This window comes from Rhinoderma darwinii, chromosome 6 (genome assembly GCF_050947455.1).
Source record: "Rhinoderma darwinii isolate aRhiDar2 chromosome 6, aRhiDar2.hap1, whole genome shotgun sequence".
Classification (NCBI taxonomy): Eukaryota; Metazoa; Chordata; class Amphibia; order Anura; family Rhinodermatidae; genus Rhinoderma; species Rhinoderma darwinii.
In genome coordinates, this window is record NC_134692.1 from 49581287 (window position 1) to 49599093 (window position 17807).

Consider the following 17807-nt stretch of genomic DNA (forward strand, 5'->3'; position numbering starts at 1 on the left):
GGGTTAAATAATGTAACAGCTTTATAGTCGGGGTCGTTACGGACGCGGCGATACCAAATATGTGTAACTTTTTTGCTTTATTGTAGTTTTTTTTAATAGTAAAGCATTTTGTAAGGGGAAAAGCTGGGTTTTTCATTTTTTTTTTTCACTTTTTTTTTTTAATTAACTTTATTAAACTTTTTTTTCTTTTTTACTAGTCCCACTAGGGGACTTCCCTATCCTCCGATCGCTATTATAATACACTGCAATACTTTTGTATTGCAGTGTATTACTTCCTGTCCGTTTAAAACGGACAGGCATCTGCTAGGTCATGCCTGCGGCATGATCTAGCAGGCATTCGCTGCAGGCAGACCTGGGGGTCTTTATTAGACCCCCGGCTGCCATAGAAGACACAGACACTCGGCGATTTTATCGCCGGGTGTCAGTGAGATGAGAGGGAGCTCCCTCCCTCTCTCCAAAACCATTCAGATGCGGTGCTCGCTATTGCGCACCGCATCTGAAGGGTTAAACAGGTGAGATCGATACTAATATCGATCTCACCCGGCAGAGCAGGGACGCCCCCAGCCCTCAGCTGCTTCTGGCAGCTGAGAGCAGGGAGATTTCACGGCTCCCTGCTCTGTTTACTTTATTCTACAGCAGCGACGTAGTTTGGCGGCGCTCTAGAATAAAGCCCACTAATGACCGCCGTAAAAAGACGTATCGGCGGTCATTAAGGGGTTAACAGTTTCTCCCTTGTAAAATCATTCAAACATAATAAAAAAACCTATATAAAGTTTGGCATCGCCGTAATAGTGTTGCCCGGTAGCATAAAGTTAACATGCCATTTTTACGGTCCGGTGAAAGCCGTAAAAACGAAACCCATCAAAACATTGAGGAATCGCTGTTTTTTTTCTATTCCACCCCACAAACTATTTTTTTCAGATTCCCAATGCATTATATGGTACAATAAATGGTGCCATGAAAAACTACAACTCATACCGCAAAAAAGAAGCCCTCATATGGCTTTATCAACGGAAAATAAAATAAAAAAGTTATGGCTTTTGAGAGGTGGGGAGGAAAAAAAATGAAAACAAAAATCCCAAAAAATGGATGCGACAGGAAAGTGTTAACTTTATGGCATATAGATGTATATTAGAAGCCAAAATCAATTTGCTTATATGGAAGATTAAAAGAACTGGGAAATGTTAAGATTAGAAAAAGCTATATTAGTTTATCACAAATTCTTTGCTACTAGAAATTAGAGTGTGACGCGTCGATCACAACTTAGAGAGAATGTTCAGTACGGATACAGATTTTTCTTAAAATTATGTAAAAGGCGCTGCAATAAACCATTTTACCACATGGTGGCACCATTTAATTAAAAATAACTAAACAGGTGCCCGTAGCATATGGAAGGAAGAGGCAGATAGACCCTTTGAAAATAAGAACTCATAGGCGTAATGGAATGACAGCTTGGTAACCGAGCTACGCTAAATCTAATATATGCAGAACATGTAAATGGTTGAAGTTCCACACATACTACGGACTAAATCTGGTCCGCTTGCATTGCGTTATTGCATCTGTGCTTTGTGGGTGGCATGTGTTTTTCACGCACTCGCAGAGCACTTTTTTTTTGTGTGGAATTTATGCTCAAATCACGTACAGCACACAGATGTGCATCAGTGTGCTGTACATGGTTTCCACACCCATTGACTTCAATGGGTGCGTAGCTGCGTGACACACACCAATATAAGAGATTTTCTACCCTTATCCACCACCTGAGAGAGAGTATGGCTACAGAGGAAAGGTGTAGGAAGTGATCTAGGGAGAATTTGCTTTTGTTCCACTTCTCCAATATGTCCTTCTGTAGAGGTCTGGACCTGAACTGTACCCACATTATGGCCAGGATACAGGAGGTTAGAAGACCCAGGACGGACATAGCCCTTCTGAAAGAAGTTAAGGGATCCAAAAAGAGGCCGAAGACCCCCTCTATCAAAAGGCTGGATCTTTCCCTGAGGGAGAAAAGACATTTGTTTGGATGAGTCTAAAAGGATTCCCCAAAAAAATGCATCTGTTGGACAGTGTTAAATTCGACTTGTTTACATTTATATTTCATCCCAGATATATTAAAGCCGATTGTACTGGCTGTAGATGGAGTGTCAAAGTCTGAGCTGTATCTGCCACTATTAAAAAGTCGTCTAGGTAGGGAATAAGAAAGTCCTTTGTTCGTATATAGGATGTAATTTCTGCTATAAGTTTGGTAAAGACTCGGGAGGGTCCCGTTTTGGAGGTGGATTAGAGTCGTTCAGAACTACTGTAACCCTCTGATACTTTTGGTGAGTGATGCAGACAGGGACATGGTAATAAGCATCCTCCAGGTCTATTGATGCCATCATACAATTCCTGAAGGCGATTTACAGTAGAGGGGATACTCTCCATCCAAAATCTTTCTTAAATTAGGAAGTTCAGCTGTTTTAGGTTTATTATAACCCTGAATCTGCCATTCTGGTTTCTTTACTAGAAAAGAGGGGGGGGGGGGGAATAGTAGCCCTTCCCCATCTCTGGTTTTGGTACAGGTACTAGAACCCCCTTCCTGATAAAGAGAAATAACTTAACTCTAGAGGCAGCTGTTTCTCGGAATCCTTCTGCCTCTTTGTGGGGAGGAATCTGTCTGGAGAAGGGGTCATGAATTCTAGTTTGTATCCAGTCTTTAGAATATCTAGAGCCCACAGGTCTGAGAGGAAATCTTTTCCCATTCTTGGAAGAAGCAGCGACCTCCTACCCCACTCCTTCTGGCGTCATTATTGGTGATCGTTCCTAAACAATCAGCCCTTGTTCTTCTTAGGGAATTTAGAGGATCTAAATTCCTGTCCCTTGGAATTGGGTTTTTTAATAAACTTCTTGGGACGAAAGGAGTCTGGTTTGTTCTGGGTAGGAAACCCTTTCCTCCTGTCAGATGCTTTTTCCAGATGATCATCCAGTGGAGGGCAAAACAAAAAAAGTGTCCTTAACAAGGGATAGAGCAGAGTTTCACTTTTGAGCCTGCATCTCCCTTCCATGTCTTTAGCCATACAGTATAGCTCTTCTGGCGGAGTTGGATAGGGCTGCAGATCTAGCTGACAGATGGACTGAGTCTTCGCGGCTTTAGACAAAACCGGTATCTGATCCCTAGGAGTTTTGTCTGAGATGAAGCTCCAGTTGAGCTACCCAGATTTTAAGTGACCTGGCTACACATGTGGCTGCAATACCAGGTTTAAATGTCCTGCAGAGGCTTTCCAGGTACTCGAATAGTCCGCTTTCCTATCCATAGGATCAGGGAGGGAACGCAGATCTTCAAAAGGTAAGGCATTTTTCCTGGATATCTTAGCTACTGGGGCATCCAGTCTGGGAAAACTAACCCAGTCCTTACTTAATTCATCCTCAAAGGGATATTTTCTTTTCAAAATTTTGGGAATGCCTAACTTTCAGTGTTTTTCCATTCCCTTCTAATGAGACACATTTTTGTAAATAGGAAAAGTCCTCTGTTTCCTAGGACCCAGGCCCTCAAACGTAATGTCCTGGATGGACCGGGGTTCCTTGGGGTCATCAATACTCAGTGGCCAGGACTTGGTCCACATCCTCAGCAGGAAATAGTTTATACCCCCCCCCCCCTCCATCTTAGAGGAATATTCAGAGGAGCATAGCTCCCCCTCTCCCTCAACTATCTCCTCTTCACTAAAAGAATTAGAAACCCCTAGGCCCTGTCTTTTCTTGCCAGATGGGGTGCTAGGAAGGTCATGTTTCTTTCTAAGGGATCTAAGGGAATTCTTAACCTCTGTTCGCACCATATCTTATGCTTGTAGCAAGGCTGGTGGATTCCTCTACCAGGATTTTATCTAAACATAACTGGCATAAATGTTTCTGATAAGAGGCCGCTAGCTTTCTACAACACACAGCACATTCTCGGTTTCGAGTCTTGTCCAACTTTTTCCTGGGACCCTCTCTGAACTAGGAAACATGTAATATACAAGGAAGGACAAAAATAATGGGAAAAAAAAAACGTGTTTGTCCTACTATGCTTCCTAGAAGACTCCATGCCGTTTAAAGTACTGGATTAGAGGATCTTCCTGGGTCTGATCGCTCAGCGCGTCCTGCTGCTTCTCCTGGAGCTTCCATACTGGTTTCTTGGTTGGAGAAGGAGCCATCTTGGTTCAGGCTTAAAACAGGCCTAGGATTGGCTGGGGAGGCTCCCATGCTTTGAAGCATTGTAGCCCCTCCTCCCCAACTGAGCCGCTTGAACACCGCTTCCTGGGACGTACACGCGTTACCCCCCTGCCGGAAGGGACGTGCACCGCAACCGGAATCGGTCACTGCAGTGAGCCGGAAGCCGCCGAATGCTGGGCCACGAGTCCTGGCTCCCTCTCTGTAAACTGGAGCAAGGCTTGACCCCAGGAGAAGCTTCCCCCCCCAGAGGAAGCTTACCACCTCCGTAGAGGGAAGCGGTGACCAGGAGAGGAAGGGGATACCAGCCCCCGCCTTAAGGTTGCTCCCTTGGAGAGATACAACTTCAGGATACCTCCAGGAACACAGGTGAGTACCTGCTGGAGGGTCTGCAATCCTAGAGAGCGAGTCTTGATCCACAAGACCATCCCATCCGGAGGACAGACAACCTGACTAGGTGTGTGGGGAGAGGTGTGTCCTTTTTTTTTTATATATCATCAGGCTTCCTGTCCAGCGAATGGGATGTCTCTCCAGGGGTGCGGTCATAGGTGAAAGGGTAAATTATGGATTTTTCTGGTCTACTCCAAGTATAGTGCTGAAATCTGATTTTAAATATTCCACAGAACAATCTTTGTTAAAAATTACCACTTGTCCACCTATAGACAACATAAGAACCGGTCATATTTCATATTACATTTTTTCATGTTTTAACACCAGAAAACTGCTGCCACTTATACTTGATCCTCTAAGGCTACATTCACACGTGGAAAATTAAAAAAGGCAATTAAAACAGATCAACTGTCCGTTTTTTTTATGGCCATTTTGCATCAGTGTGTCTCCAAATTTTCATCCACTTCCAGTTGGTCTGGTTTTTAATGGCCTTTTGTCATTCATTTTTATTAACGGACATGGAAAAACTGAAGTTACATTTACCAAACGCCCTGAAGACACCACAGTGCCCATGAAGATCATGCTGCAATGTACAATGCAAGTATTGCTTTTCTTTGGTCACCTCACCAAAAACAGAGAATGGTGGCATGTACCCCAATATAGTACCAATAAACTCTACGACTCAGTTTGCAAAAATACAAGCCACAAATCGTATAGACCGACAGAATGTAACGTGATTTTACCCCACTGTGAACGCCGTTTAAAACTAAAAACGAGAAAATTTCACACATTTTTTTCTGCTTTTTACAACTACACATTACAATTCGTCCCGCAAAAAACAAGCCCTCAAAAGGCTTTGTCGTCAGAAGAAAATAAAATAAGTTATGGGTTTTAGAATGCTGGGAGGAAAACAAAAAATAAAAAAAATTACTGACGGGAAGGGGTTAAGCGGGGACCAAAAATTATTAGCAGTGTACTCACTGCAGTATGAGTGTACACTCGCTAATAGAATCCGCGTGACAGGGGACCGGAATGTTTCATATAGCTGCCACGGGACCAGAAGTCTAGTTTTAAGTGTATGGATTCAGATGCAATTGGGCTGACATAAGACCGGTATTAGTCTACAGGCACCTCAATACACCTTTATCACAAACAAAATCTGGAAACTAAACAATGGAAGCAAAAATACATAAAATCTTCGCATGGTTTTAAAATAAAAGTTGGTTATTCAGTACTAGTTTTATTTTGCACACTCTTTAGTCACAAAAGAGCAGCTGCACAACTATACTTTATTCCACCTCACCATTATACCATCTGCTGTCACTGCGTAAATGAGAAGATGGCAAAGAGTGAGAATAGAACATTGGGGGTTTGACAATTGTTTTCTATTTTAGGAAATTGTCACAGATTAAATGCAGCTGCTCAAAGCATTTATTGCTAATAAAAGCATAGAAAGAATTAAATGGCTATGGCAAGAAAAACCACTGACATGCTTTACAGCTTGATTTCCTAGAATATAGAACTTTGGTTAGTGACTTTACATGGTTATGTAAGCACACAAAACGGCTGGATTGTCAGTGTTCCAAAAACATATACACCTTTTACCATTATGTTCATAGGCCCAACATTCTGTGCGGATTCATTTCCAGAGATGACTTTCGTTTATCTGTTTCATTCGACCTTTCCGTCGGAGGAACCGATGAACGCAAACATTAGCTTCTGTTTGCATTACTCTTGATTTCAATGGTAATGCTTCCTATGGAGTTGGTTTCCGTTTTTTGCAGAAACAATAGCATAGTCGAATACGCAAAAAAAAAAAGAAAAAAACATTACGGAGCAGAAACAAACTCCAACGAAAGAATTACCATGGAAATCAATGGTAACGCAAACAGAAGCTAAGGTTTCCGTTTGGCTTTCCGTTCATCGGTTCCTCCAACGGAAAGGTCGAATGGAACCGATGAACGGAAGCCTCTTGCTGACGTGAACAGGCCCTTAACTCATCTTTATAGGAATAGGTGCAAAAGCTCCAAAGCATCTTTCAGAGTTAGGCCATGTTCACACAGGGTGGATACACTGCGTAAAAAGTACACAGCATATACCCGCCCGGGACACCGCAGGGAATTCCGGATGAAAAACCAATCCATATTGAGGTACAGTTTTTCGGGCAGAATATCCGCTGCGGAAGACAGCGGGTTTGAGGCTTATACTTACCCCAGTCTCTGTAGTCATGGCAACGCATCCCTCAGTTGTCCTGCAGCCCTGCCTCCTGGGGTGACATTTCATCCCATGTGACCAATGTAGAGTGATTGGCTGCAGCAGTCGCATGGAATGAACAGTCACCCCAGGAGGCTAGCCGGGACAGTGAAGCATAGAGAAAGTAGAAGTTGCTTTTTTTGGTGTGGTGATATTTGCCGCATAAAATCGCAACATTCGTGATTTGTTGCAGGTTTTACTGCCCTATTGAATTCAATGGGGAAAACTCACAAAAGAAATCCAGCGATTTCACAGCATACATGGAAATGCTGCTGATTAAAAAAAAACACGCACCGCAGGTCAATTTATGAGAGTTTTATCGGAGGATTTTTTTTTTTGGTCTCTTCATAGTTTACCAGACACAGCGCTGTACACAGAGCCTGGGATTGCAGCGCAGTAGCATTCACTCGGTGTTCCCTGCCACATTACTAGGAGTGGGAAGCCACAGACACCGTGACAGTTTTAAGCCAGCATTAATTTACATCTATGCGTAGGAGACATTAATATTAAAGTGTAACCAAACCATGTCTGACGTTTTGATTGGTGAGGGTCGGAGCACGGAGACCACCACCGATCTCTAGAACGAAGTGGCAGAAGCTGAACCACTTAGTTTCTGAATGGCTTTTTTCGGAAAACCGATCTAGCAATGTACGGGTCCATAGACTTTCTATTGAGTCCGTACAGTGTTACATTGGCTTTCCGAGAAAAGCCGATCAGAAACCAAGCAGCTCAACGCTCACCCGAGGGCTTCTGCCGCTTTGTTCTACCGATCGGTGGGTGTCTCAGTGCTCGGGCCCTCAATGATCAAAACTTCTGACATGTCACTATGATATTTCAGAAGTTTGTTGAAAGTTTAGTTAACCTTTAATATTGCAATATTTCCTGGACAGAAGGCAAAGTATGAATAACCTACATGGATGGTAAAATTTAAAGATTTCTGGAACAACTTTTAGAAAACGTATCTAAATGTGTCCTGCATGCATTATACAGAAAATGTTTAATGTATTTAATTTTAGTCTCATTACTCAGATTAAGGCCTCATGCACACGACCGTAAAAACTCCCGTTATTACGGGTCGTAATTACGACCCGTAATAACGGGCTCATAGACTTCTATTGGCCACGGGTACCTTCCCGTTTTCTTACGGGAAGGTGCCCGTGCCGTTGAAAAAGATAGAACATGTCCTATTTCAGGCCGTAATAACGGCACGGGCAGCCCATAGAAGTCTATGGAGCGCCCGTAATGACGGGTGGCTACATGTGTGCACCGGTCATTACGGCAGCGTTGCTAGGCGACGTCAGTAAATAGTCACTGTCCAGGGTGCTGAAAGAGTTAACTGATCGGCAGTAACTTTTTCAGCACCCTGGACAGCGACTTCCGATCAGAATATAGAGCAACCTGCAAAAAAAAAAAAAACGTTAATACTTACCGAGAACTTCCTGCTTCCTCCAGTCCGGTCTCCCGGCCGTTGCCTTGGTGACGCGTCCCTCTCGACATCCAGCCCGACATCCCTGGATGACGTTTCAGCCCATGTGACCGCTGCAGCCAATCACATGCTGCAGCGGTCACATGGACTGCCGCATCATACAGGGAGGTCGGGCTGTATGTCAAGAGAGGGACGCGTCACCAAGGCAATGGCCGGGTAAGTATGAATTTCTTTTACTTTTACCTCGGAAAGGGCTGTCCCTTCTCTCTATCCTGCACTGATAGAGAGAAGGGGCTGCCGATTAGTGCAGTGCAATTTTGCATCGAAAACGTGCCCGTAAATACGGGCGCAAAACGGGTCGAATACGTGTGACACCGGACCCGTATTCACGTCAGTATTTACGGGTGGGAAAAAATACTGTCGTGTGCATGAGGCCTTAATTGTAGGAGAAATTCTAGGCGGAATTAACCTTAGTTTCTACACCAGTTTTCTGCAGCAGAAAAGTTGTAAAAGGCCCAAAAGCCGCAATTTGCAGAGTAGATTGCTACTTTTGGGCATTTTACGCTGCCCTCACCACTTTAGGGGAAAAAGGGTATGGCTTAAGCATTTACTCTAAACTTAGACCAGAAAGCGGCGGAAATTATAGGGGAAATCTACATCAGCTTGTAGCGGATGTAGATTTCACTCTGTGGGTGTAGCAATGTAAAGACCGGTGTCGTGCGTTTTGTGCAGTTAATCAGCGCAAACCCGACCTTTTGTTAATACAGCTGCATCTTCCTGCTGCCAAGGCTCCCCTCCAGAATATGGCCAAAGGTTGGAGGAGCATGTGACTAGGCACGTCTCTCTGCAGTCTCTATTGTCACACACTGCGCAAGATTCCTGGGCAGTGTTACAAAAGACTGAAGTATGTAGTCACATGCACTTCAGGAAGAATCACCTTAAACAAGGGGCCGTGGCTTATGAACTTCGGAAAACGGCGCTGAACAACAACATGTAGAGACAAATCAGCAAGTTTACTAAAATAATGTTTGGAATGCACCGATATTTATCCTAAAGTGGCCAACCGCTTTAATGTCTTCCAATTACACTAGAGAATCAACATATGCGTTTCGGCAAAATGCGCGTCGGGACGAACGGTCTCTCCTTGCAGAGGGCTACTATGGGTATGTCATATGTTCCACTCTTTGTGTACTACTTTGTTTAAACCACCTACTATTACTAACTGCACCTGCATTTATCAGTTCCAGTAATAGGCAGGTGTCTGATGTTACATTTCAGCTATCTGCAGACATTTTCAGCAGTCTCTACTCGTGCTTCCTTACACATGTGATGCATTTTTTTGCACGTTGTTATTTACATAGAAGCTGCAACTACTTTTTTGGTCAGGCCTATTTCTGTTTTGTAGCACATGAATATACTCATTTCACTGTTTTGTGTTACCTGTATGTCCTCTGTAATTGACAGACGGTTTTATTCATGCTCAGCATGATTCATCTTTTAATATTGTTATACTGTTCTATTCAATAAAATGTATATATGTTTCTCTAAAACGACAATGTGTTAATTGACCCTACAGTTTGTAGGTATTCTATCATTTGTTTAGGGCAATACAACAAGGTTCACTTGGTTTCATTAAAGGTCTAGTGTGAGATACAGGTATTCATACAATATATATATATATATATATATATATATATATATATATATTATCTAGACCTCCCCTGCATGTACCAGTAGAATTATGCTGAGCTTTTTTTGCACACTGAGCACCAACTGATTGAAAAAAGTACTAGCGGAAGCTTATAGTTGGTGTTATATCTCTGGCACATTTGGTCTCGAGTTTTGGGCAGTGCCGACCATATCTCTATACTTGCTAAGTTGGGTACACCCCTTTAAGGCCACGATTGTCACTACGAGTCTCTCAGCTTTTCCTTTTATCTTACCTTCCTGTAACCTTTTTCCCTCTCCATACCGCACCAAACAGGAGAAATAGTGGGAGATATAAAAGGAGGCAAATGTGTGGCACTCAGGAGGCTGTTTACTACAAACCTTGTAGTGCCTTACATGTGCGTTTCCGGTGTCTGCCCAGCTGCTGAATCGCTGCTGAGTACAAGTGAGAGCCAGAGAACATTCTGTAGATCAATGTGCCGCTAATAGCAAGGTAGATCCAGTCGCAGTGTCAATCTGGCAATAATCGATAATCATTTCTACATCTCCGAATCTATAAAAGTTTTTTAAAACGGTTTGAATTGGAAAAATTATTATTTTCATATAAGGAATAAATTTAATTCGCCGTTTCATGGGACAACCCCTTCAACTTGCATATGCTTAGAACCGTTAACGTCATTAACATAAGTTTTATCATTAGCTAGAGTGGACTATTTTAGTGGTATTTTACAGCGCCTAGCAAAAGTATAATTATAGATTCAACAAAAAACAACGATAACGCTGAAGGAGCTTGAAAGATCCACAGCAGAGATGGCAGTAACTGTCCATAGAACCACTGTTAGCTGTACACTCCGCAGAGAAGGGCTTTACGGAAGAGTGGCCAGAAAAAAATCCATTGCTTAAAGAAAAATATAACATGTCCTGAAGTTGACTAAACAATGTGGCAGACTCCCCAAACACATGGAGGAAGATTCTCTGGTCATATGAGACTAAAAATTTAACTTTTTGGCCATAATGGAAAACGCTATGGGTGCCACAACCCCAATACTTCCCATCACCCTGAGAACACTATTCCCACAGTGAAGCATGGTGAAGGCAGCTTTTCATCATCTGGGACTGGAAAACTGGTCAGGATTGAAGGAAAGATGGATGGCAGTAAATACAGGGCAATTCTTAAAGAGGCTGTCACCATTTATTTATTTTTTAATTCCCCTTCTCCTAACTAATCTAATAAGCTCTTTTATGCTGATAACTACAGGGCTGCTGCGGATGAGTTTTTCGTCATGGCTGGAGGCGATGTGGGGACCGTCTTCTTGGAGTACCGCTGAGTTGCTGTGATGAAGGACCTGCAGCCAGAAGTGACAACACCGCGTGATCTCACGATTGAAGCAGAGATCACGCTGGGCTGTGTCATGCAGCTGCCTTTACACCACCCTGAATGAAAATAAAAACCTCCTATTTGGCTATTCGAGCCAAATTAGCATATGTATAAAAATTAACAGCTTTCAAAATAAACATTTTTTTTAACATCCTTTTCTTTTTCTAGGAAGTTACAAGGCTTAGAACTTTAGCAGCAATTTCTCACATTTTCAAGAAAACTTCAAAAGGCTGTTTTCAGGGACCAGTTCAGTTCTGAAGTGGCTTTGAAGGGCTTATATATTAGAAACCCCCCATATAATCACTGCATTTTTATTTTTTTTTAAATACATCACTCAAAGCATTCAACAGCATTCAGAAAGTTATTAACCCTTTAGGTGTTTCACAGGAATTAACGCAAAATAGATGTGAAATTTAGAATTTATTTTTTTTGGCCAAAATTCATTTGTAATACATTTTTGTACCACAGAAGGTTTTAGCCGAGAATTGCAATTCAATATTATCCAGATTCTGCAGTTTTTAGAAATATCTAACATGTGGCCCGTGTGTCCTTTTGGACTGTAACACTTATCTCAGGAGCACCTAGAGGATTTTGTGGCCTCCTTTTTTTAGAATATATTTTAGGCACCATGTCAGGTTTGAAGAGGTCTCGTGGTGCCAAAACCGTGGAAACCCCCCCAAAAGTGACCCCATTTTGGAAACTACACCCCTCAGGGAATGTATCAAGGGGTATATAGTTAGCATTTTAACCCCACAGGTTATTTGCTAAATTTATTGGAAATAGTCCCTAAAATTGAAAATCCACTTTTTTTCTGAAAAAAACGTAAGAAATTTTAAATTCTTACAAGGAATAAAGTAGAAAAAGAACCACAACATTTGTAAAGCATCTTCTCCCGATTACGGCAATACCTCATATGTGGCAATAAAAGCTGTTTGTACACACATCAGGGCTTAGAAGTGAAGGAGCGCTATTTGGCTTTTGGAGCACAGATTTTGCTGAAATAGTTTTCAGGTGCCATGTGCATTCATTGAGCCCCTAAAGTACAATGGAAACCCCAAAAAATTTACTTGATTTTGGAAACTAGACCCCTCAAGGAATTTATCGAAGGGTATAGTGATAGTTTTGACATGACAGGTGTTATGTAGAAATTATTAACACTGGGCCGTGAAACTTTAACGCAGCATTTACCCCAAATTTTTCATTTTTACAAGGGGTAATAGGAGAAAAAGCACCCCAAAATTTGTTACGCAATTTCTCCTGAACATAGAAATACCCTCTATGTGGTCGTAAACTGCAGTGTGGGCACACGGCGTGGCTCAGAAGGGAAGTAGTGCCATTTGGCTTTTGGAGAACAGATTTTGCTGGAATGGTTTTCGGGTGTCATGTCACGTTAAAAGAGCCACTGAGGTGTCAGTACAGTGGAAACCCCCAAAAAGTTTCACCATTTTGGAAACTACACCCCTAAGGGAATTTATTTTGGGGTTGAGGAATAATAGTTTGATCCCACATTTTGTGGAATTAATGCATAACCGTTGCACAAATGTGTCATTTATAGGACATTTTGTTTCATATTCAGCACATGAAACTGAGGAAATATACTCCAATTTTTATTGCGCCGTTTCTCGTGTTCAAAAATACCCCCACTTAGGCCGTAATCTGCTGGCAGCAAAGGGGGACTCTGTAATAGTAATACCCTCTGGATTTCAGGACATAGCTTGATTGACTAATAGGCCCCACTCCACACTTAGAGGATTTGAGTTAGAAGAACAATGTAACAACCCCAGAAGTCACCCCATTTTGAAAACGACACCCTGAAAGTATTCACTTCGGTTTACAGTGATTATGTTGACCATGTCTTTTTTTTTTAGCTAGAATTACGGGAGAGCATAAAACTGAAGGAGCGCCTTGTGGCTATTTGGGTCTCGTTAGATGAATTCCAGGCAAAAATGGTTTGCAGATTTTCTGAAGTGACTGAGCAGAAAACACTGTCCTTCAGTATTCATCTAGGGGTATAATGAAGTAGTTTGTTTTGTTTACATTTAATTCCAATTCATAAATGGGCAATAATGTACTGAAAATAGGGGTGAAAGTCCAAAAAGGGGTAATAAAAAAAAAAAAAAAACACTGTAGAGAAGTCATAAAATTAATAATTTGGGGAGGAATGGTAGGCGCAAAAACAGTCCTTGATACACAATCCTGGCTTATCAGAACAAGTGTTACATGGATAGCCCGTGTCTCTTCGCATTCCGTTTTTATAACAGACGCAATATTTTTTTTGTACGGTATTCTCTTTCTCAGTGGGGGACACTTCACTTGGGAAGTGCTGCCCTGATACAATTCTGCTGGCCTCTTCTGCTCGGGCTTTGAAAATAAATTGTTTTATTACTTTCTCCTGGTATTCAAGATACCGTGACGGATTCACTGACTTCCGATAAATAAGGAATTGTACAGCACTGTTTGTATGAGGTGCACTGCAGTCTTCTTGTACCATACGCGGGACTTCCTCATTGCACTGTATGGCTGTAGTATTTGATCCGCCAGGTCCACGCCACCCATGTCTTGGTTATATTCCTGTATGCACACAGGCTTGAGGGCTGTGGCATTACGCCCTCTTACTGGAACAGGTGTGCTGCTGTCCCAATGAATGGACGTGATAATAAAAACATCCTTTTTATCCCTAAGTTTGGTCACCATCACAGTCACATTACACAATGACCTATCACCAGGTCTCAGTTTTTGGTCGGCCAAATATTTTGGGAGGCCTTTTTGACTTCTCCGTATTGTGCCACCGGCGCCTATTTTTTTATAACCTTCATCTAGCAGGGGGTACAAAAGGTGCCAAACAATTTTGCCGCTTATGTGGAGGACAGGGGGGGCACTCTGTTGGGCAGGCTTGGGAGTCTTTTCCCTCAAATTCTATATCTGTGAGTGTACCCACGTTCACTCCCAGAGTTTATGAATTTTGATTCCATACTTTTACTTGGCAAGTATTGCCTAAATCATAGCCTTCCTTTGAAGAACACGAGTGACTCATCTATGGCAATGTTTTTATTTGGGGTGTATGCCTCTGAAAATTTTTCACTTAAAGTGTAATAAGCGGCGTAATTTTAAATAACCTGTCGTGGTTGGGGTCACCAGGCGGAGGGCACTGGCTGTTGTCAGTGTAATGGAGGAACCTTAATAATGCCTCAAAGTGAGTCACTCTGCCTACTCTGTCTTTGTGGGGGTTACTCACTATCGCTAGAGAATGACATAAGGAAGTGTTCCTCATCCTCACTGGCGGTTTCTGTGTCGGTGTCTAAACACAGCACGGCGTAGGCCTCCTCCACAGTGTACTTCTGTTTAGCCATAATTTTTTATTTTTAGGACCACAAAAAAACAGCTCCTGAAACTTCAGCGCAAAAAGGAGCTCACACACTTAACACCTAACTAAAGTGTACTAAATATATATAACTTATAATACATCTATATACTTTTTTGTGTGCTGTTATAATACAACTACCTATATTTTTTAAACTTAATTTTATGACAAACAAAAAAAACTGTCTGAAATGTCGGCAGAAACTTGGTGTATGTCTGTGTATAAGTATATATGTAACCTACCTAAACTACTACTAATAATCTTTATATTATATAAATTAACTTTATTTTTTGATAAAACAGGAAACCGCGCCTAAAACGTCAGCGCAGGAAGGGTTAACACTCCTTTTCGGACATCTGCGCGCGCGTGTGTGTGGGTGTGTATATATATATATATATATATATATATATATACACACACACACACACACACACCTATATATATACACATCCTACACTACTACCAATTTTTTTTAGTTGTTTTTGAACAAACAAAATAACTTTTTGACAGGTCCCCAAATGGAGAAGGGAGGTGGATCAAGGAGCTTTATGGGGTTAAAAAATGGGTTTGTGTAGTGTTTTAGCTGTGAGGGGGACACACTAAATTCTCTCTGGTCCGATCTCCTCAGAACGGTCACGAACTGTGACAGAAATGAGGAGATCCATCAGAGGAAGGTGGCAATTCACTTTTCTGCTGTGGTTGATCAGTCTGGAGTGAGCGCCGCGATTGGTCCCGCCACCGATGGCTGTGACGATCAGCTGTCTGACAGCTGAAGTCACTGTCCTGTCACCATTTGTTTACAAGCTGTGACAGTTTAACCAGTTAGTGACCGCCAATACGCTTTTTAACGGCGGCCACTAACGGGCTTTATTCTGATGCATATGCCTTTTTACGGCACTGCATCAGGATGAGTAAACAGAGCAGGGAGCTGTCAAATCTCCCTGCTCTCAGCTGCTAGAGGCAGCTGAGGGCTGGGAGCGTCCCTGCTCTGCCGTGTGAGATCGATATAAGTATCGATCTCACATGTTTAACCCCTCAGATGCGGTGCGCAATAGCGAGCACCGCATCTGAGTGGTTTTGGAGAGAGGGACGGAGATCCCTCTCTCTCCCACAGACACCCGGCGATAAGATCGCCGAGTGTCTGTCTTCTATGGCAGCCGGGGGCCTAATAAAGGCCCCCAGGTCTGCCTGTCATGAATGCCTGCTAGATCATGCCTCTGGCATGACCTAGCAGATGCCTGCCCGTTTTAACCGGACAGGCAGTAATACACTGCAATACAGAAGTATTGCAGTGTATTATAATAGCGATCGCAGAATCGCATATTATAGTCCCCTAGTGGGACTAGTAAAAAAGTAAAAAAAAAGTTGAATAAAGTTAATTAAAAAAAAATGAAAAACCCACCTTTTCCCCTTACAAACTCCTGTACTATTAAAAAACCAAAATAAATTTAAAAAGTTACGCATATTTGGTATCCCCGCGTCCGTAACGACCCCGACTATAAATCTATTACATTATTTAAGCCGCACGGTGAACGCCGTAAAAAATTTAATAAAAAACTATGGAAAAATTGCGGTTTTCGGTGTATCCTGACTTAAAAAAATGTTATAAAAAGTGATCAAAAAGTCGCATCTACTCCAAAATGGTACCAATAAAAATGACAAGTCTTCCCGCAAAAAAAAAGCCCTCACACAACCGCATCGGCGAAAAAATAAAAACGTTACGGCTCTTCAGATATGGAGACACAGAAACAAATAATTTTGAAAAAAAAAGTGTTTTTACTGTGTAAAAGTAGTAAAACATACAAAAACGATACAAATTTGGTATCGTTGCAATCGTAACAACCCGCTGAATAAAGTTATTGTGGTATTTATATCACACGGTAAACGGCGTAGATTTCAGACGCGAAAAAGCGTGGCGAAATTTCACGTTTTTTTCTATTCCCCCCCCCCCCCCAAAAAGTTCATAAAAGTTAATCAACAAATAATATGTCCCCCAAAATGGTGCTATGAAAAAATACAGCTTGTCCCGCAAAAAAACAAGACCTTTTACAGCTGTCGACGCAAAAATGAAAGAGTTATAGCTCTTGGAATGCGACGATGGAAAAACGTAAAAAATGGCTTGGTCATTAAGGTCTAAAATAGGCTGGTCATTAAGGGGTTAACTGCAGGACGAGAATGCTCGTCCTAATGCGACAACAACCAGCCGCTCAGGATGAGCATTCTCGTCCTGCGTCTGCAACCAGTTTATTATGATTTGTGTTGAAGTAAAAAAAAAAAATTTTGCAGTGTTAAAGTGGTAGGCATGTTGTGTAAATCAACTAGTACAAACGTCCCAAAAATCTTTTTTTTTTAGTTTGAGGTTGTAATGCAAAAAACAAAAAAAAAAAACAGGAAAAAACACCAAGAGGGGGAAGCAAGGCACTATAATTTCTTACTCTAGCATCACCATGTTAGTAATTCATGTCACACCGAAAAGAGGATTTCAGCATCCTCCATTTCTTCTTCTAAAAGGTAAACAAAGCAAGCACTGCATGAGACATACCTTCAAAGGCTTCAGGTAGATACTGCTTTTTGTGGACTTCTGAAACTTGGGATGACCAGGAAGATCCCCAGCTGGTATGTAGACTGGAAAAAGAAAAATACATTTTAAGAGCTTGATAACAGATGGCTCCAGAAAATCCTCTTCAATACGGCAGAAGAGTTGGCTGTGCCTCTGCCATTTTACATACGTAATGAATAATCTTATGGCAGCATGTCAGCTCCCACCATGTGACACCAGTGACTATGCAAACACTGCATGATGTTTCATGTAAGCGAATATATCAATAATAAACAATGGGAAAATGTATTACCAATTACACTAGACATTTATAAATACATCTGTCAAATTAAGCAAAAACCCATGAGAAAGCAGGTAGTTTATGGTTAATTTTTGGCCAATACTAACTAGGATGTTCAAGCTAGGTCATAGCCCCTCAAGAAGCAATGTCATTATATTAGCAACATGACAGAATATGAAGCATTTAACCTTTTTGCTTCCAGGGTTTTCGGAACATCTTTCACACTACATAAAGAATACCTTAATTATAGAAGAAAAAAAAAAATAGATGATCGATCCGTTATACCCACACATTGTAGGAAAGTAAACACCT

General features: G+C 41.8%; 1 protein-coding gene across 3 annotated transcripts in view; it reads right to left on the reverse strand.

Moving 5' to 3' along the window:
* Positions 1-17807, reverse strand: part of ADARB1 (adenosine deaminase RNA specific B1) — a 128250-nt gene that overhangs the window by 55618 nt on the left and 54825 nt on the right. For all 3 annotated transcript variants that reach the window (XM_075829700.1, XM_075829701.1, XM_075829702.1), the window contains one exon: positions 17198-17280. The gene's annotated coding sequence lies outside the window, so the exon portion shown is untranslated. The remainder of the gene's footprint in view (positions 1-17197; positions 17281-17807) is intronic.